The 21,051-nt window shown below is 40.5% G+C and overlaps 1 protein-coding gene across 1 annotated transcript in view; it reads left to right on the top strand.

Annotated features, from left to right (window-relative positions):
* Positions 1–7: 7 nt before the first annotated feature.
* TSPAN12 (tetraspanin 12) overlaps positions 8–21,051 on the top strand; it is a 97,262-nt gene continuing 76,218 nt past the window's right edge. Inside the window, exons 1-2 of the mRNA XM_044423030.1 lie at positions 8–217; positions 528–626. The gene's annotated coding sequence lies outside the window, so the exon portion shown is untranslated. The remainder of the gene's footprint in view (positions 218–527; positions 627–21,051) is intronic.

The raw sequence follows: 21,051 nt of genomic DNA, 5'->3' as shown, positions 1-21,051 counted from the left end.
AATATGGCGCCGGCGCCGCCAACAACACCAGCCGCTCGACTCAGCGAAAACAACATTGGCGGCTGACGGCGCTCGCTTCGGCCGCAACCCGATTGGCTCTCCGCGCCTCTGACGTAATGTGGCTGCTCGCGCTGTCCCGTTGCTTTCTGGGAAAAGTAGTGCCCTGATTACACGGAGGGAGGACTGGAATACGGACTACATATCCCGATAACCATCGGTATCGTCGTTGGATGCTCTAACGGCGCGGGGAAATCGGAATTGCTACACAATGGGTTTTGGTATCCTGTGTTGTGTGTCTCTTTCTAGATCAGCCACGAAAGCTAGCAGAGCAAGACTCTGCTTGCCTACTTAGAAGTAAACATGTCTCTAAGTCAGTGGGGCTTGTTCCCAGTTAAGTGTGGTAGGACTGCAGTTTTCAGTTTTCTCTAGCAACTTGCGTCAAACATCTGTACTGCGTTAGAGTAAACTTTAGCCTTGCATCACTGAAAAGAACCCAAGTGAAGTTTCTTTTTTCTTTTTACTTTTAGTGTGTATACTTTACTATTGAAATAGTGCAATTAGTGGGAGTATCATATCATCAAGGGCAGCACTATGCAAGTTGCCTCGAAACAGTCCCACCATTCCAGGTACGTTTGCACAGGTGAGGTACAATAAAAACATTCACCCTGATTATTTCTCTCGAAGCCTATAAAGATCATATAGTATTTGATCATGAAAAAACCCCGTGGAACCCTACCCACCTCCCATACAGAAAGTCAGACTGAAAGGATAGAACTTGGCTTTGAACAAGTTATGTGTGAGAGAGACTGCCGCAAAGTCAGTTCATAGACATTTTGCCTGTTCTTCTGTTATATTCCTTCAGTTTTCTTTGCCACTACAAGAGACATATGCATAATGTGACCCAGTTAGCTTTCTTGGCTGATGTATGAAGAATCTTATAACAGAATATGATACAGCCCATTTTAGGATTATTGCCATATAAAAACAACTGTGATACCAATTTTGATACTGTCTCTCCTAGAACAGTTGCAAACTCTTTTTAAGGCACTTTGGTCAATCAAAAGAACACATTAAATGCAGCCAACATGACAGCATCTCTTATTTATTTGATGTTATAGTAGACCTGAATCCATACTTATAGGAGAAGAGCAGCTGTTCTTATCAAAAAGGAAGATTCTAGTATTTGCAAGTCTGAGTATTCTGTATTACTGTCTCCCATTTTTCAGTGCCCAGCTATCATTCTATATACCTGCTTATTTCCCAAATTAAATTTAGCACACTGTCATATTTTCTCATGTAGGAGAGGATGATGATGATCAGCTAAGAAGCAGGAGGCAACTATGTAAAAGACGGAACAGAGCTATCAAGAATAGTCCCTTTGTTTAAAAGAGAATGCCACAAACTATGACAAGTGATAAAGACACTTGAGAACAATATTTTAGGGTGCAAACCTTTGCAAAATTGTGTTACTATGAACCCCATATTACCCCAAAGCCAACTGGAACAGAACAGAAAGGCCTATAACAGTAATTTCCAGATGAGCCAAGCCACCACAGAACTTTTACAGAGATCAAGCACTTTTCTATATTCTAGAAAGTGGTCCAAAATGCCAACTTTCATATAAACCACCTTGCACTCCTAACTGGGTGGGTATGATGCAGTAAGTCACAAAAACCTTCACAGAAACCATGCTGTGGTACCTGTTCTGCGTAGTAGTCCTAATTCACAAATCGCCTACCCACAGACAATTAAGCTATTTCTATGCTATGGTTTCCATCATCCCCACTCACTCCTACTGTTGGCACATTTCCTGTGAACCTCTGTGCCTGAAATTTAATCCCAAGCTTCATTGCTTCCTGCTTATGTTGCCTGTTTTTTTCCTCATTGATCTGCACACAGAGGCTGAGTGGCTAGAACAGCTCTTTGCTGCTGTTCCCTACCAGGGGACTCTGGTAGTCACAAACCAGGACCATGGAAATTATCATCATGCTTTCAGACAAAATAAGCCATGTGGTATGGGGAAACCAAACAAATCATTGTTCCTTATCGCTTTTCAAGGAAACTTCACATGGTGAAATGCCATGACAGTTCAGACAACATTGGTTTGAAAAATTAATCTATGCCTTTTCTTGTTTGGACCCAGCCACTATCAGTGGCATTCCAGAGTTTCGGACAGACTTTTTCCTTTACTTGTTGCATCCAAAGCAGGTGTTCTACCATATCTGCTTTGAGTACAAGGCATTCTCATCACCAGCATGTATGTCAACACACTGCTTCAAGGTCAAGGACCCATATCTCAAATACTGTAAATTTTAAAGGAACATTTTCAGTTCCAAGGACAGCTCACGTGTTTCCAGTGTGGTTCAGCTTTTCTATCTTAGCTTGGCTCACCTTCCTTTCTCCCTCCCTGCCTTGACCCTTCTTATTTTGTAGTTGTTTTGTTAAATACATACAAGGCCGTCCTCCAAGTCTATCAGTTTTTTTTAATGTTACAAAAATAAAAAAAACCTCATGTTCTAACTTGGCTTAATTCCTCATTTTAGTTCTGCCTTTTTTCAGGACAGATCTCTTCAAGATCAGTATTTTTAATTCAGCCACTTTCACCTTTTTTCTGTGTCCTTCCTTTTCACTCTTGCAGAGTTGATAACTCTTCAGGTACTTTTATGGAGGGCTGTAACAGATAATTGGTATTCTTAATGCCACTTGCAGTTAGAGTAGACTTATGAAAGACAAAATTCCTCTGTTCAGATAACATTGTGCTGTATGTAAACATGTTCCAGTCAGTCCTGGCCTCCCTATAAGTGTACTTTTCAGTGTAACATATAAGCAGTTGTCCGTGCAGCAAAATGTTTGTGGTAGAAGAGTGTTTTGCCTTGTGTGAAGCTAATAATGATAAAGAAGGCACAGCATGAACTAATTTCCCCATAATGTATTCCTAATTTCTCATACGGAACCATTTCTGCTGTGGGGAACACAGGCCTGTGTCAGGCTGAAACACTTTCAACAAGGTACTTCTTGTATTCCCTGTTGAGCATTTCAGTACTGAACCAGAAGCATTGACATGCTTTAAAGAGCGTAATTTATGGCTGGCAGCACTAAATGGAGAGCATGAAATGCCTCCTGTCCTGAGATACGGGTGCTGCTGCTGCCCTGTCTAGTTTTCCCTGTATGGGGGCAGAGATAAGCTGTTGGCATGGGGTTAGTTCCAGTGCTGGGACAAGTGGAAAAGACTCTTGCAGCCTCAATCCAGATTCAGGGTCCTCCAGAGCATTATTTTAAACTGCTGTGCTGGAGCCTTCCTTCTGTAGGAGTGTTTGTTTTTCTTTGCAAAAGAAGTTGCTTTTTCTGCTTGCAGGGAGTGGAAGAATTTCTCCATAGGAAGTGCCGGGCGGAGGGGTGTCGTCATGGTTTTCATATACTTTTTTAAGTTTTGGAAAGGCTGTTCTTTTTCCTTTGAAAAATGTTCCATGGACATGGAGCAGCATGAGACTCGAGGCTTCTCCAATCCAGCGATACGTGGTGAACTCCTTTGAGGCGGTGGGGTGTCACCCTTGCTAATAAGCATCCAGGAAGCATTGCTGGCCTGCAGAAGCCTCTGTGCAAAGAATCTCCCACTGCTGCAAGTAAAAGCGAAAGGGCCTTTAAGAAAAATCCTGATCTTGCTCGTGCCAGGACAGTGCTCTTTGCAGTGAGGCTTGTAGCCCAGCAGGGGCTCCTACTCGTACATGCCCCTCGGGAAAGTCTCTCTGCAAAGAATTCTGTCCTGTTGCAAGCAAAAGCAGAGTTCTTCTGACACTAGAAGTCCCATTTGCTGGACTGTGGCAGCCCAGAACTTTGCAGAAAGGTCTCTGCAGCCCAAGGTGCTTTCTGGATGCTTAGGGGAGAGGGCCATGGCTCATGGTCTTAGGGGAATTCAGCAAGAGCTGTGGGGCTAGACAGACTTCTGTGGAAAGAGAGCTGAGCTGCTGCAAGTGCAGGAGATGTTCTTAAAGAAAAATAACTAAAAAATCCCTCAGCCACCATGTGGTGACCTGAAGCTTGTGGGCACTCTAGCAAGCCCCTGTAGAGCTGGGCCTATAGCGATAATGGGTTGCCACTACTGCCGATAAAATTCAGTTGTTGCATCGTGCTTCTCTGTAGCTCTCTTTTATCCTTAGGGGAGCATAGCTAACTTTAAAGTTTTGCTCAGCATGTTGCAGGCAACCTGGATGTTGAAACAGTGTAGTGTGACCCAGAAAGTGATCATCCCCCTTTTCACCCCCAAAGCACACAGCCCCAAAGCTAAAAATTGGGGTAAAAGATTTATTAAGGATCCAGGAAAAAGAATCGGGGGGGGGGGGGGGGGGGTTGGATTCTGCACACACAACGGTAAGTAGCCAAAGTGCCAAATCAGAGGCAAAAGACAAAAACTGAGCTGATTCCTTGAAGAACCTTAATGTCCATGCTAAAGTTTTCCTAGTTCCTTTGTCAGGTCCACGCTTGTGCCTTTCTTTGAGTAAACACCCAGCCTCCTATACTGGAAAAACCTTGGTTCTCTCTCCTCTCGTAGTGCTTGTCCAAGCTCCCCTGTTCCCTGCATGAGTTGCTTGTGGCTCCTGTGATGGAAGAAAAAGACCTCCGACTTCTTTTTCCAGTGGAGTATATCATCTCGTTTGCTCTCTCCCTGCTTGCTGAGGGAGATTGCAGAATCTCTTGTTTTTCATCTGCTGTCTGATAATGGCCGAAGCTCAGCTCTGAGAGGGATTCTAGGATTCCTCATTGTTTAGGCACCTGCTCAATAGGTTTGCTAAGTGGAGCACCTGTGCCTGGAGCTGACCTCAGCCAGGGCATCTTCATTGCAGTCTCTGCACAGAGATGGTCTGGCCCTTAGCTTTTAGCAGAGACCTGCAACTGTTGCAACAGGGAGGTATCCTCTTGGATTTGGGTAAATTGGAGTTGTATAATCTGGCTGAGTGAACTATTCCAGGCTGACTAGAACACACCACCCATACAAGGAGAAATCCTTTCCTCGCCTTCCCCAGCCCTTTGTTTTTGTTTCTTTGGACACGTTTTACCTTTTGGTCACCCCATCTGCAGAAAATCAAAATATGTGGCACAGTGCTTGTTCTAAAGCAGCCTTCCTCACCCTGATGCCATCAAGATGTATTGAACTACACCTCCTGACATAGCCACTGCCTGCGCTGGCTAGGGTGGTGATGTGAATTGTAGTCCAACAGTTTGGGAGGGCACCAAGTTGGGGATGGCTGTTTCCAAGAGTGCCTGCCAAGTCAAGAGCCCTGTGAGAGCTAAAGATTATGAGGCTTCAAGAGCTAAGGGTAAATAGGACTGGGCTTTTAGTAAAGCCAGACTTTGCCTAAGGGCAATCTATAAATAGAGGTACTTTGAAAATCATTTTAGTACACAATCCAAGCTATGGGACCATGAATCATATCCAGAATATGGGGTTCTTCCAGATGGAGAGCTCCTGGCATTTACCACCCAATGCTATTATGCACTATTCCACTTTTTCCACCCTAGCATATATTTTCTGTAAGGAAAAAACTGATAGACTGGAGGAAAAGATTAGGAGGGATACAAAGGGCAGACAACAACATTCAGGCACCCAGGAGTTAAGGCAGTGTCATTGCACAGCAAAATCCTTATTAGAAACAACAATCATGATCTACAGAAAACAACAATTTTGGATGAAATTCATGAAACACCCATGGGAAAAATGAGGAGGAATTGTCCTATAAGCATTTGCTCTAGACAGACTCTCCTTTTGATGCATTGCAGACTAATGTAATGCATTTCTCTGTTTTGCAGTGCTATTTCCAGAAACAAATATATGGCTTCAAATAATTTATTTGACTAGTGTGTGAGTGAGTGAGTGGAGAGGCTATTTGTCTTCAGGTTTGAATTCCCGCCTGACTCAAGCAATTATATCTTCATCTCTGTGTTAAATTCATCAGCTACTGAGTCGGTTGAAATGACTTTCAGATTTCAGCTGTTCTTTGTAGGCTACAGAATGTGTATGGCCATTGTTTATTTGCTAGCTAGAAAGGCTGGGAATTTTAACGACTGCCAAAGTGTCAAGCATAAGTGAAGAAACTTAGAATTACAGACTTCTCCTACTGTACTGTGTCACTTCCCGAGCAAGAGAGAATCTAAAAATTTCCCCATAGGTAACACCAAAAGCTGTGATCCCATATAGATGCATTAAGAATAAAGTTGATGGACTTAGTGCGACTATCTTGATTAGGCATGCCTAGAATTGGACTGCCCTTAATTATCAATTTATTTATTTATTTATTTTCTGCAGTCAGACAGCCAAGGTAAGCAAAGCAGATGTTCTTATCTATTGATCTAGAGTAGGCCTAACATTAGAAGTTTGTTGCTAAAGTTGAAATTTTGTACATGCATATCCAATTGAACTAAATGGGGATTGGTTTGCTTGGTTTGCTGCTGGCTTATTGTTGTTATTGGTTCATTGTGTTTATTTCCTCCTGTTATATGTATTTGCGATTTTATATTGTGTTTGAATCCTATTTGTTTGTGGTTTTGGTTTGCTATTCTTTTTATTTTTCTTTGTATTTTATATTGCACTGCAAGCTGCCCAGAGAGCCTTTTGCTATGGGGTGGCATACCAATGTGATAAATAAATAAAATCTGGTTAGAGATATATGTAAGACGGGACTCTAAGAAACAAAATTTCCATTTTCCAGAGATAGGATTAATTAAAATAAAAGATGGAATATGAGCTCTTGCAAGGTATATAAATATATATTATTAAACAGATATAAATGCAATGATCAATCCCAATTTTATCTACTGGAATAAGGATCCTTTACATAGACACTTGCAAAAGCACAGGAACCACTTCTGTGCTGTGCGCAATAACTTAAAGCTATATTGTGGTTTCTTTATGTTGTTGGCTTTTCTCTCACACCTCTTCATGTAGTCTGCCAGATATCATGATGGATTTGTTCATGTTAGGTGCGTACAAAATTAAATCAAAGAATAGTGCAGCTAGTTCTACATAGCCAGTGGAACTCTGGGATTTTTGTTTCTCAAACAGCCACCTTCTCTGTCCATTTTGAAGCTGCAAGAAATTTTCAAAGCCACCTTTATATTTTGCATGAGAATACAACGTAGGCAATAATGATGCACATCACACGGCACTGCTGATCACCATCAATGAGCAGAAATTATGCATTCAGCTTATGAATTTCAAAGCAGTGTTTTAATAACACCCCCATTCCCAGGTTTTAAAATGAGAAATGTTTTCCCATAAACGTTTCAGTCACAGAACATGTTACCACTCATAACAAGGGGAGCTAGCAAAACTTTTAGTGTGTATGCATGCCTGCATTATTATAAAAGATTTGCAGGCACCATTACTATGTTTATGTCCTGCATTTCCACCCAGGAGTTTAAGGACACATGCATGATCTCCGCCACAATATTATCTTCACAACAGCCCTGTGAGGTAGGTTAGTACAGATGCATGATCAAGGTTAAGTGTGGGATTGAACTTGGGTCTTTATTCAATTAAATCTTCTAAATAAAGAAAAACACTGCCTCTTTAAAACAATTATTTACAGTGTGTATAATATGAAAACCCCAAAATTTTATATACCCTTTCCAGTTTGTAACTAATAAGATTCTACTGGCGATAAGCATATTAATGCATTGATTCTCTTTGTACATCATTTAATAATGCTATCCAGATGTCAAAACAATTTGACTTTGTTCTCATGACATGAGAGCCTAGCACAGTGGATTGTTCTTTCATCTGAGCCCAGTTGGCTTTCCCCACGGTGGCTTACATTTGAGGAACAACCCTCCCTGACAACCCATAGCTTGTTCTAGAGATTGTTTTTACCATTACGGGTTGTCAGTTGTCCAAATTCAATAGAGCAATTTTATCACAGGTTGTAGGGTTTGGTTTGTGAGCTGTTTGGCAAGGCAGGTGAAAACCCCTGTGCTGTTGCCAGCTACTAACTCTCCACTGATACCCAAATGGTACTTTGGAACATCCGTCATTGGTTCACCACAGTAACTGCATTAGTAAGTTCTCTGAAAACTCCTTTCTGGGGTGAATGGAGACTTCAGGAACTGCTGAAAAGGTGGAAGGCATCAAGAACACTCAAAACAGAGAAGGTTATATTGCTAAGGGGCAGATACTTTCTCCACACTTTGTTGCATCTTCTGTGCACAGATAAGCTGTGCACAAATAAGCCTAAATGTATCCCAGGGTCCTTTGTAGCAGAACCTTGTCAAAATATCAGGATCTGCCAGACCCACAGAACATTGAAGCACCAGCTGGTGGCTGGATAGAGCAGGCTGCATCATGTAATATGTGGATATTTGTAGGATTAAGTACCAGACTTATGAGTGAGTGCAGGATTGTTGTCAGCCCGTTCAGGCAGGCCAGTTGTGAACCACAGGAAACTCTGTACGAGGCTTTCACTTCTACCCAGCTTTGCCACACCTGCATGAATTGTTGTGGTGGCTGCACCTTTCTCCTAACTTCTTCAACAGTAGCCAATCTTCTGCTCTTGCCTCTGGTCCTGTAAAGCTTTTGCCTGCATTTGCCCTGACTCCATTCTGGTTTCCAGCTTCTCACATCATCTCTGTTTTTCCCTTCCTTCCTTCCTTCCTTTGTTAGTCCCACCTCCAAGGCCCCAGAGTTCCTGCCCAGGTAAGTTCACTGTCAACATTCTGGAAGTGATAATTGCCTTCTTCACCTCTGCCTTTGATAGTCTTTTGCTGATGGAACTACTCTGGCTACCAGTGCACTAGTGAAATAGATTTAAGGTTTTAGTACTAGTGTACAAAGCCATGAACAACTTAGGACAGTATACATGAGAGAGTTCCTTCTTCCTTACCAACCTGCCTGCTCACTGATGTCATTGGAAGACATTCTTATAATAGTCCCACATGGACCCATGGTGTGACTGGGGTCCACTGGGAAAACTTTGGAGTAGTGGTCCCATTTCTATGGAAATCCCTGCCTTGTGGGGAGGAGGAAGGTGGGCTTCCAACAATCTTGTTCTGGGAAGCCTTTTGCTCCTGATGAGCCAGAGTCTTAATGTTATTTTGCTTGTTTTTAAGTGTTTAAATGTATGTTTATTCCTTTTTAACCTCACTATACTGTAAATAATCAATCATAAGCAACACAAGGAATTGATCAGGAACACCCCACATATTTCAGGCAGCTGCTAAGAATGCACAGGCAGAATTGTATTACACAGATGCGCATTTTCAGAGGGAAAAGATACAACCTCATTTGTACTTTGTTGAGGCTCTAGGGGTACAAAGACCCAAACTGAATTAAAAGGGGTAGCAACTGGAATAGGATTTTGCCCTAATGGACACTGGATCCATGCCAGAATTGACTGAAGGACTGAGAAGGGAGGAGGACAACCCACAATAATCTATTGGGCATACCATGGGCTTGTTCAGCAAACAAACAACCCTGTGTGGCTTATTTGTAAGGTGGCTTTGGGTGATGTGTGAATATGCCATTTGTGTGCAGCTAAAAATATTGCACATAGGTTTGTTACTCTTATGATAAACTTGGATCTGCTAAGCATACAGCATATTATCTTTAAGTAATGTATAAATCCAGAAATGATGATCAATGGTCATAATAGCCCACCATCTGTGGAATACTTTATTAGCAGAGGTCTGTCAAGCCCTATCACCACAATCTTTCAGGAAAACTCTAAAGTGAAAGACCCATTTATTGTCAATAGCCTTTTCTTAAGCTGTTGGGTTGCTGATCATTTCATGGGAAATGTTTATTTGATTTCTGTATTGTTCAGTTGGGGCACTTTCATATAATTGCCATTGGCTTTTAATAATATTTTATTGCTTTGTTGCATTGCATCCCGGACACTGCCTTGGACAGATGTTTAGTCTTAAAGGTGACATTAAATATTTATAATAAAAATAATACAACAATATACAGGGCTTTTTTTGTCATAGAACGCACCAGAACGGTGTTCTGGCACCTTTTTTTGACAGATTTTTCCAATGGATTTTGCCAAGTGATTTTGAATCGCCCTGTCGGGTGTAGCAGGTCGGTGGCAAAAATCATTAAAATAGTGCATGCGGGCTGCTTGTGTGTCCGCGCTGATTGTGAGGGTGCTGCTCGGCTTGGGACGCTGCTCGGCTTGGGATTGGTCATGTGGTCGCGTGCTGAGTGCTTACTGCCCGCGGCGACCATTATGTTTATGTGCGTGTAGAGTGACTGGCTACGTGCAAAAGGTAAATAAGTTCTTTATTTCAAAAAAAGTTGGTGAATTGAAAATCTTTTTTAGTGTAAAAGTATGACCCCAAGACGTGAGTTCCGGCACTTTTTTTTTTTTTTACAAAAAAAGCACGGACAATATATATCTATTCAGACAGCAGAGAAGGCTATCAGCTACAACAATAGTGCCATCCTATGTAGTAGCATTTATTCTCCAGGAAGTGCATTTAGGGTTGCAGCCTTAATAGATGTAATTTGCAACATGGCCTCCTATTTTAAAAGAATTTTAAGAAAACCTCCCACAGACCAGGCCCAAATTTCTGGCCATACCTAAAGCAGAGCTGGGTTTTAATAGTTCATTTATCAATGGAAGAGAGATGTCTACTTGGATATAGAGGATAAAGGCTGTGTATACTCTCTGGTAATCAGGATTCTCTGTCTGAATAATCTAAATTATGCATCTACAAAATTGATACAGAATTCTGCAGGCCACAAATTTGCAAACATTTTATTATGCTTTTCTGCTTATATTAGTGAGGGGAAGGACCACTAAAGCCTTATCTCTGGATTATTAGAAATCCTATCCAGCAGTCTGTCTGGCTTTTGAGATTACTCTAGTGATTATCCATTCATTTTAAAGCCCGCTGTTCATAAGGGCTAGAAGTTTGCCCCTTTAAAAGGTGAGAGCTGAAAATTACAGGATGTTGCACACACAATGCGGATGTTCTCATTTTATGTCTGCCCTGGGGGTGATAAAGAGCATTCTGCATGCACCGTGTCCTGTGGCCAGCAGAGGGAGCAAACACACTGTCTGCAAGCATAGATAATTAAAAGGCATTTCAAAGGGAGTCAGACTGGACCATTCAGCTGTAGAATGTTTGGGAATTGAAAGAACAAGTATAAATTTGCAGTGTAGAAAAATGACCTATAAAAAATAAACACAAGATTTCAGAGATTATATTGTCATGTAATACTCCAGATCTCAAAGGGAAACTTTGAAAATATGAGTTTCCAGAATTAGTTTCAAAACTTTTAACTGCTGTTAAAGTTTGTACAGCAAAGTTATGGAAATGTACACCCTCTCCTGTGGTCCTTGTGGATTTGAGATATGACCATAGTGGTTACATTAAGAGACCTCATTAGAATTTTGGAAAGGCTGACAATTAAATGATTATTTTACAGAAAAAAGCAGTCCAGTTTTGGTGCTTGAAGTGAAAAATCCAACTAGGGATTCCCTATTGTTGGTAAAAATAGGGCAATGATGCTTACGCTCTTGTTAGTGGATGAAGGACTGTAGACTATTGATGCAATCCTATGCATGTTTAGACAGGACCAAGGCCTACAATGTTAAGCATCCTTCAGCTGTATTCCTGGACATTTGTTCTGTCTAAAAGTGCAAAGGATTGTATCTGAAGGCTGTACTTCTGTATGTACTTACCTGAGAGTAAGCCCAACTGAAAGCAATGGGATTTCTTTTTCTACAGGATTGTGTTGTGACAGATAAAGCTAATGCTGTCCTCCTTAGATGCGGGCAAATCCCTGAATTTGGAGGCTTACTTGTATCAGCTGCATAGAATGAGCTGCAGTGATAAATTACTCCAGGAAGTTTGCCTTCTGTTTGGGTTGACTTTGCACATCCCATCAAGGGCCACGATGGTTGTTGCTGGATGCAAGTGACACTCACAGCTCATAGTGCTTGCTTTCCACCAGCTTCATCTCCCATGAAAGCCATGTGCACTCGTGGTGGGAGGCGCTCTGTGTGCAGCGATCCAAGCTCTAGTAATCCCCAGGTTAGATTATGGCAGATCACTGCATGTGGAGGTGCTTTTGAAAAACATCTAGAAGCCTCGGTGGCTGCAGAATATGCTGACCGGGTGGGTGTTGTATCTTTTTCACTGCCTCCAAGTAGTGAGAAGTTTCAGAGCTAGCACATGGTTTTGTTTAGAGGAGAGCATGAACGCCACTGATTTAATGGTGTAAATTTTGTGTATTTTTTTGTCTGTCTTACCAATACATACATAGAGCATTACTGGTAGCAGATAGCATGGTAGCGGATTCTCTGCATCACAGGTGCCAAAATTCTTTTGAAGGCAAGAGGGATTGAAGGCAAAAGGGTGGAGCTAAAATACTAGCACAGTATACTTTAACACTCTTCCAACCAGTTCAAAAGTCTTGGGAGAGGCATTTCCAGTTTTAGAATGGTGGAAGAGAATGTACAAAATCTGAAACCAGCAAATGATCATTGATCAGGGCAAAGGGTTGAGCTGAAGGGAAGGAGAGAGCTGCATTGGGGCTCTGGAGTAGTTTCTGCACCCTTGCTCTACTCTACCATCAGATCGCTAGCAAGAGGATGTGCATCTTCAAGATGCCTTTAACCTTTAATTTACGGCCTTCCGCTTGCTAAGAACACAAACACACGGTCTTTCCTCCTGGCCTCCCAAATGCCAGGCGTTGTTTCTTCAGTCACAATGTAAACATATACCAAACCCATCCTTTTAGCTGGGGCCTGAGCAAACTTGGCCTCAAGGGTGGTTCTGGTGAGCACCTGCCAAAGGCTCAGAACTTAGCAGGTACCTGCAAATAGGAGCCTTTTGGACTCACTTTTCTTCGCTATTGTAGTCTGCCTCTTGTGTGGCCTAGACAATGGGGGAGGTAAGGAGGAGGAGCCACTGGTCTCACGGGTGCTGGTTCCACTATTTTTATCTTGGCAGTTGTTCATTAGGCTTGAATTTACTGCTGTAAATTGCTTTCAGGCTTTTTTGTGGTATACAACCTTAGGGGAAAAATAAATTAAAAGGGCAACAACTATTATGCCATCCTACCACAAAAGGAAGAGATGGTTTAAAAAATCCTTTGCAAAATAATAGAAAATGAAAATCAACTCATGTTTCATTGTTTACTGTAAATTTTAAGTCTCCTTAAAATTAAATCATTTTGTCTTTAATGGTGAGCTTAGTTAGTGTTGCAATCACAATATCAGCAGGTCCACTCTTTGCTGAAAATTCTAATTTTATTAGTTCCCACGCAAAAACCATCTCTTAAAAACATATTCATTGCAGCATGTATTCCCAGGGTCTCGCCAAACACAATCTTCTCCTTTATGTCACTATGAATCAGCCAATTCCACACCACAGGTGTTTCAAACAGCATCCCTCTATGAAGAATTTCATACTTTGTAGCAAGAGTTGTATTTAGTAATATAATTGATTTTGGAGCACTTATCTTTGAATGTATACTTTAAAAAATAAAAGGGTCAAGCAGAGTGGAATATCCTACTGTTTTACTTTTCAAAACAATTATAAGTTTCTTATACTTTTTAAATGAGCACACGGAAAACATCTAAAACATCTCCTCTCGAAGTATCACAAAAGAATTGGAATGTGCTAAATGTGTATTTGCTAAAACCTGTATCTACATGCACAAAGCATTCCTAAAGTCTTTGCAAGAGAAGCATGGAATGATAATAAGCCACAATTTCTTGATCTAGTGTTTAGAATCGCCATGGGCACAATCCACCCCAGGAATTTCTCCTGGGTAAGCTCCATTGAAATGAATGGGAACTGTGTAATAATAAAACTCTACTGGCCTATTGTGCTTCTTGCCAGCCTGTGCACTGAACTGCCTAGGTGGATTGCGCCCCAGGTCTATATTCCAGCATCCGTCCTTAACAAATGGTTGAAATAAACCTTTACCCAAACAGTGCTTTCATTTAGTTGCCTGTTGGGAGCTTTACTTATTTAATAGTTGACTCAGTTTCAGTACTGCAGACTTGGCTTGGCACTGAGACAGAATATAAAGCAAGAATTTCACTGTAGCACTGGAGATTCTTTATCTGGAGTAATGTTGATTGGAAATTCATCGCTATGAATAGCAGATTCCTGATTAGGAAAGCGATAGTAGCAATGGTTTGAGCATGCCTTTCATGCACCATGTGCCAGACAAATTATTCAAAAGGCTTCAGCTCTCTTGGTATTTACAGGACTGTAGCCATTCCTCCCCCCTCCCACCAAGCCCTGCTTTTGTTGTTTAGTGATGTCTGAAACTTATTTTGCTGGTGCCACTCAGATACACTGAGGACACTGATTATTTTGACATCCGAGAACAGACAGCAGTGGCCAAAGCATTGTTGAGAATGTGGTAAAATAGCTTCTAATACAACTTATAACCATTTATTATGATGCAATGCATAAGTGATTAGCATCATCAGTCCTTTAAAGTCCATGCCTGGGCATGCTTGCCTTGTTCAATGAGGAATCCTTTGTAGTAAGTGTGTTTGGGATTGTTGTAAAAACCGATACTGCATTCGCATGAGCAAACTGATACACACAATTGATCTGTCATATTGAAACATTTCTTCCAAGGGTATTCTGACTTGATCATGACCAAATCCCTAGTAGTCCAACTAACATGTTTGTGCACACACATGCACAGGATATGGAACAGGGCCTGCTTGTGAATCTCAGCTTTTGGTTATTGTTTATTTGTAAAAACTTTCTGGCCTTCAAGGAAGTAGCAATATGCTAGTGACATTTCGAAGATACTTCCAATGTTGGTGGAAATATCAGGGTCCAGGATTATCCTTGCCTTCCCTATTACTAGCAGAAGCAAAATAATTCATTTCATACAAAATAGTAAAAAGAAACCAAATAAACTGGGTAATATGTACTTAATATGAATAATTCACATGGTTTGCAGACTGGATCTCTTGGCACAAGTTCTTTTTTTAAGACTCTGTATTGAAGATTCCTGTCTAACTTTTGCACCAAAAATTGTGAAGCAAATGGACCTATATTGGCTTAATCACTTCACCGTATGGATCCAGAACCATGGCACCAGAAACATGTCTGAATGACCAAAGGGCTTATCCTTCTTTATGTGGCATACCTTGATAATAATGTTCAACAACTTCACCTGATAGTTGAAATCAGGCACAGAAAATTTTCATGGCTTTAGTCCCATTTTCAGTTCATCTTCTTTTGTATTGTATTGTATTGTATTGTATTGTATTGTATTGTATTGTACCCTCTCTAAGAGAGGTAAAAAGGTCATCAACTCAGAGTAGGGCCTTCTCTGCTGTGGTGCCCAGACTCTGGAATGTATTTCCCAGAGAGGTACGCCTGGCACCAAGTTTATACTCTTTTCTGCGCCAGGCCAAAACCTTTTTATTTAAACAGTATTTTAAATTTTAACAACTTTTAACCTTCAGTCACTTTGTTTGCTTTGTGATTTATTGTTTTGTTCTGTTTCTATTATTTATTAGGAATTGTTGTTTTAATTGTTCTTTCAAATATTGTAAGCCATCCTGAGATTTTGTATAATAGGATGGCATACAAAAACTTTAACCAACCAACCAACCAAACAAACAAATATTTGTTTCCAACTAAGTTATACGGGGTATAAGCGATCTCTGTGCTCAGGATGATAGCCTTGTGGACTCAGTCTAGATAGTCAGTATACAAAGGTCTCAATGAAGGCAGTTAGTTGTAGCTTACTTTAGTTCCAGTGATATAAATATGACTTAGAACAACTTTCAGGATTACATTCACCACAAGATGTTTGGATTTCTCACATGATGTTTTTATGCACTTGTATATTTTGTATCACGTGTGAGTCATTTGTTGGGTCTACCTCTTTTTTCCTCAGGAGTACCATGATAGGATATGTGATCCTAATCACATGAGAATTGTCATGTTTATAAGCATTGCATTCAAGTGAGACACACTCTGGAGGAAGATATTGTCCGCATTTGTGTGGTGGCCAGTGAGCCAACTTTGTGGAACGTGGCCCTCTCTGTTGTCTGCCAAAACACTGGCATGTGGTGAGGAAGTCAATAGTTCTTTCTAAATGGAATGGCCATATTTGTTAATGGTGGAAACTAGGGAAACAGCATGGTCAGTGAAACACTTAGTTCTGGCCTATCATTTTCTCGATCTGTGCCCTGGGTTGCAATTCAGAACAATAAACCGCTCTTGCAGGGAAGCTGCTTGATAACCATAAAGAAGGAATATTTGCTTTCTGACAAAGAGTCTGCATTGTTTGTTTAACATGAGGCTATCCAGGCCCTACCATTTATTTTTTAACTCTTAAATTTACTCTTCAAAGTAGACATGTTTACATGGTATATTATCATCTGCATGTAAGCACACTTGGAAGTATTACTGTCCTCATTGCACAACTGCACCCAGAAAAAGAGATCTTCCTATGGCTTCTTGTGGAAAATAATGATTAAACGTCCTATTTTCATTATAACTGAAACATTAATAAGTTGTTAATCTTATCTAAAAATAAATAGAGAATGCTAATTCTTTGTTCCAAGTGATATATGTACTGGAACCAGGCTACCTTTAAATAGCAAGCCTTCCATAGTAAACAGGATTAACACAAACCAGCCTGCTGCAGAAACATGATGATGAATTATCCTAAAGGCTATAGATTTACAATTGTTATTAATGAGACTGTTATGCATAGAATGCCTGCACTTTGTCACTTAAATGGCAGCAAAAAGATAGCTCACAAAAACAGATTATAATCCTCTATAATCCATTGTAAAACTGTTTACATGGTTATGGTTCTCATGAATTTCACCATATTATGGTGCAGCACACTCCTTGGTCTTCCTTGTTTACTCTCATCTTCCTTGCCATCCTGTAAGCCAACTTTCTCCAATCTGGTGTGCTCAAGACATTGGGAGTTTCTCCTTCTACCAGCAGCATCCAGTTTGGCCAGCAGCCAGGAATGCTGGGAGATGTAGTCCAAAACATCTGGAGAGCACCAGGATGTAGAAGGTTGCTTTATGAGACAAGGCTAATGTAAATTTTGTAGCAGTTCCAGCTCATTTTAAGAGAGAGGTGATAAAGGTTATTACTGCCAATTGAAGCAGAGTTGCAGTTAGATTTATAGAACCTGAAGATTTGTCTGAGATAAAGTTGCTTGTTTCTCCCACCGGGTTTCTACAATTCCACCATTAAACATGGTGGACAAGAATGCAGATCTATAGGCAGGCAATCCAAGCATCTAGGCCATGGAGCATCTACTCACACTTAGCAGCTCACCTGCAGCACAGGCTTCTATGCTTGGGCAGTGCCTGGGTGGAAGGAAATGAAGTGTGCAGAGCCAGACAACAGTCCATGGAATTGCCAGCACTCAGAGAAGTGGGATGGACTGAAGCAGAACCACTTGCCTAAGATGTCACAGTGTCATTATTTATAAACTTGCATACATAGCTAGGAATGAACATATTCCAATTTTATGCAGCTTTGTACCCAGTGGAGCTGGACTCACATTTTAAGCATCTAGCAATGTACCTGATCCAAATTCTGGACTGGCCAACTCTCTAGATGCTGTTGAGTCTCTCCCCTTTAAATTATAGGCTTCATTCACCCTGACTGCCTGAATTCTGGTCTTGTTTGTGCTATTTTGTTTCTGCACTAGCATCTTTCTAGGGGTAGATGCATTTTTTTTAAATCAAAGTTGGCTATTCAGGTGGGTTAGGTTGAACTTAGTTAGGTTGGAGGTTAGGCTTGTTCCAGTGAGCATATCTAGGTTTGGATTTTCCATAATTTTTTTCCCTGCAACATGTAGCCATTCTTGTTCTCAGAGGCATTTATTTCCTAAATTTTATGAGATACTTTACAAATATATCTCAAAGACATCAGAATGAAAAACACCAGTTGCAATCCTTTTGGTAGGAATGCCCTCACATTGAATATCCTAGTGAATGACACTAACTAATGTGACCCAATTCTTGGAACAAAGGAAACACGACGTTCCATTAGACTGGTGACTTAATGGTTGGCGGAATTGCTTGGTGGCCTCCAAAGTTATGGGACAGATGTAGTTTGCTTTCTTTATTTACTGATCCTGGCTCATAAATGGATTGGACAACAAAGATGGTTCCCTTGTGAAATTCTTAGTCATACTTGACAGAAGAATGCCTTCCCACTGAAAACATAATATTTAGTTTCCAGCAGTGAACAGTGGGATACTATTTTGAACTATCTCTAGAAGAAAAAAGTAAATTATCATGATAACGTTAAAATGGATTTGTATAGATAAAATACCAGAAGTATCTACACATAGATTTCCACACTCTGTCTGTCCGTCCATCCGTTTGTCTGTCTTTCACCTGCTTATTGATGACTATTTAAAATCATTCATGCAGAATAAAACTACTTTATCATTTTTGGTCTACATTTAAGAGCCACACTAAAGAACTGAGCATTGATTTTAATAGTCTTCAGCACACTTAACTCCATTTTGGATTCTTGCCCAAACTCTATTAACCACTTTCAAGGAAGAATGAGATGAACAAGAATGAATGACTGTACTGCACCCAAGACCCTTACATGAGAATTAAGAAGCTACACGGGGGAACCAGCTAATGCCATAACTATTCCTCCATGACAAAGAATAGCAATGAATGTTCTGATTATTCTGATTCACTGAAATCTGCTCTGAATCTGCCCACGTTTTAATTCTGTTTGAGCAAATAAAGTGTGAGATACTTGTCTTTAGGAAAACCCTTGTGTGTATTCCGTACACAGAGTGTGGCCCTTTACATACCAATCTGGATAATTACATTTGGCTTAAATCCAATGGTGTATGATGAGCTTTCTACTGGTACAGCAGGACTTCTTGCTCTCCTTGGGCACAGCCCCCAAATAGGCTTTGTAAGATTCCCATGCAAGGCCAGTGGGGATGGACATCCATTCCACCAGTGATTTGTGGAATGAGCAGCACTGGATCCAGCCTGTGATGTACCAGATTATCAAACTGCAATTTCATTCTGGGACCACAGAATTCTTAGGTGTTGCTGAGAAGGAGGGAGAGGAGGGAACATTACAGCCCTGACAAACAGAAAAGGAAGCTATTGCTTTTGCTATTGCAGCTACTACTGCTTAAAGAAAAGGCAGATTTTCTCTGTTATAGTGAAAAGTTACCTTTGCTTTAGACATCTAGTCCACCTCCTTGTACTCTTGCTTCAGACTTACGATATGTCAGGTACTGATACATTTTGCCCTTGAAAAAAATGGCACCAAAGATGATGTGATTTAAAGTCCAGTGGCCTAGTGATTAGAATGCTGGACTAGGATTCTGGGGATTTGGACTCTACTACTCACTTGACTAAAACTCACTGGACGATTTTGTGTCCATCACAGACTCTTACATCACTGGGCTGTTGTGAAGATAAAATTGTGAGACCAAGGAGGACTCGGTATGTGAGACCAAGGAGGCCTTGGGTTCCTTGTAAAAGGGGGGAAAAGGAGAATATAAGTGTAATGTCACAAAAATAATAAACTAACAGCTGGGACTAGGATATTGAAAAGAAATCTTTCCTTTTCAAAACCTTATTCTTGTAATATCTTGTGTGATAAAGAGGTCTGGAAATATGGAAAGCTTCTACACTTTCAGTGAGCTTTGACTTGATATAAAGGGGCAGGGTTGATATATTAGAGCTGATATAAAGGGTTGTAAACCCTCCTTTAGAAGTTTGCCAGCTCATGGAGATCCTTCATCAAGATCCATCATTATGTTCCACCAACACTGAATAACTATTGAAGCACTGGCAGCATTTAGATAGAATTGAATTCAATGGGACTTACTCCCAGGGAAGTGTCTCTAGGGTGTCAATCACATGACATCTCTGTATGGAATTGAAATACCTTTTCCAATAGGTGAGTCTCAATGGTTGCACTCCGTTCATGGACACTTGGAAAGTAGCCCCGTTGAATTCAGTGGAATTTACTTCTAATTATATGCCTACAATTGTTCTACCAGCCACTGGGGCAGGTGAGGTTATACAAAAGCCTTCTACTTGTTAAGAGCAAGGATAGAGGAAAAAGAAAAATATTTAAAATAAGATGGGAAAAAAGTGTGCAATAAAGACAATTATAGTGAGAAAAAGAACTGCTGGTATATTCCTGTTTGTCATCTGAAATGGCTTCTCCGTCATATGTTGCTGATTTCTTTCTTCTTTACTGAAACTGCAAATGATTGCAACAAGAAATGTACTTTCATAGCCAATACTGCCTTCTCAGGGGTCATGCCTGTTGGCAAAGAAAGAGGAGGGATTCATAGGGATTACTTTTCATACAAATTTCAAGATGGCACTCACACAGATTACTGTAATCCTTATTAAACTTGGGGATTTTAGTTTGATTGTTTTAGCACTTCGATAAAATTATATAAAACACACAGATTATGTTAGGATTCTTCAAAAATAAAGTTTAATGGAAGCCTTTTCTTTCCTATTTAATACCCAAATGAAAAAAGGTTCTCAGAACATACGTCTATATTCTGCTTTTTTATGCAAAAGAATTTATACAAAAATCTTCCCCCTGGAAATGTATTCTAAACATGTAATTTAAATGACAGTCAAGCTCTGTATTCTAATTCATGAACGTTTTACATATTTTAAAACAAGGCAACCTTTCTAGGGTAATATTACACCATTGCTTATGATCTTTATTGAAAATAGAAATCACAGAAAATGCACAAACATGCTGATAAAAATGATGTTGCTAATTTTAAATCCCCTCAGCCAACTGGAAGCTCAGGGGCCAGACAATTTCCACAGATATTTTTTTATTTGATCCTTGGCCTGTAGCCTCACCAAATTTAATTGTGGCCTAGTACGTATAACCTCATAGTTTCATTCATCAGGCAAAGATGATTGCTTTTAAAGTTGTGGAAGAGCAAGTTAATCCAAACATATATTACATCCCACAGTCCAAAGGTGCTCAGCTGGGGACTGATAAACCACACTCAGTCCATGTTTGCCATTTGTTGGGAGCTTCTCTGCTCTTCTTTCCCTG

This window comes from Varanus komodoensis, unplaced genomic scaffold (assembly GCF_004798865.1).
Source record: "Varanus komodoensis strain SLA01 unplaced genomic scaffold, ASM479886v1 scaffold13_1, whole genome shotgun sequence".
NCBI classification, from domain to species: Eukaryota; Metazoa; Chordata; class Lepidosauria; order Squamata; family Varanidae; genus Varanus; species Varanus komodoensis.
This window is presented reverse-complemented; position numbering and strand designations above follow the sequence as displayed.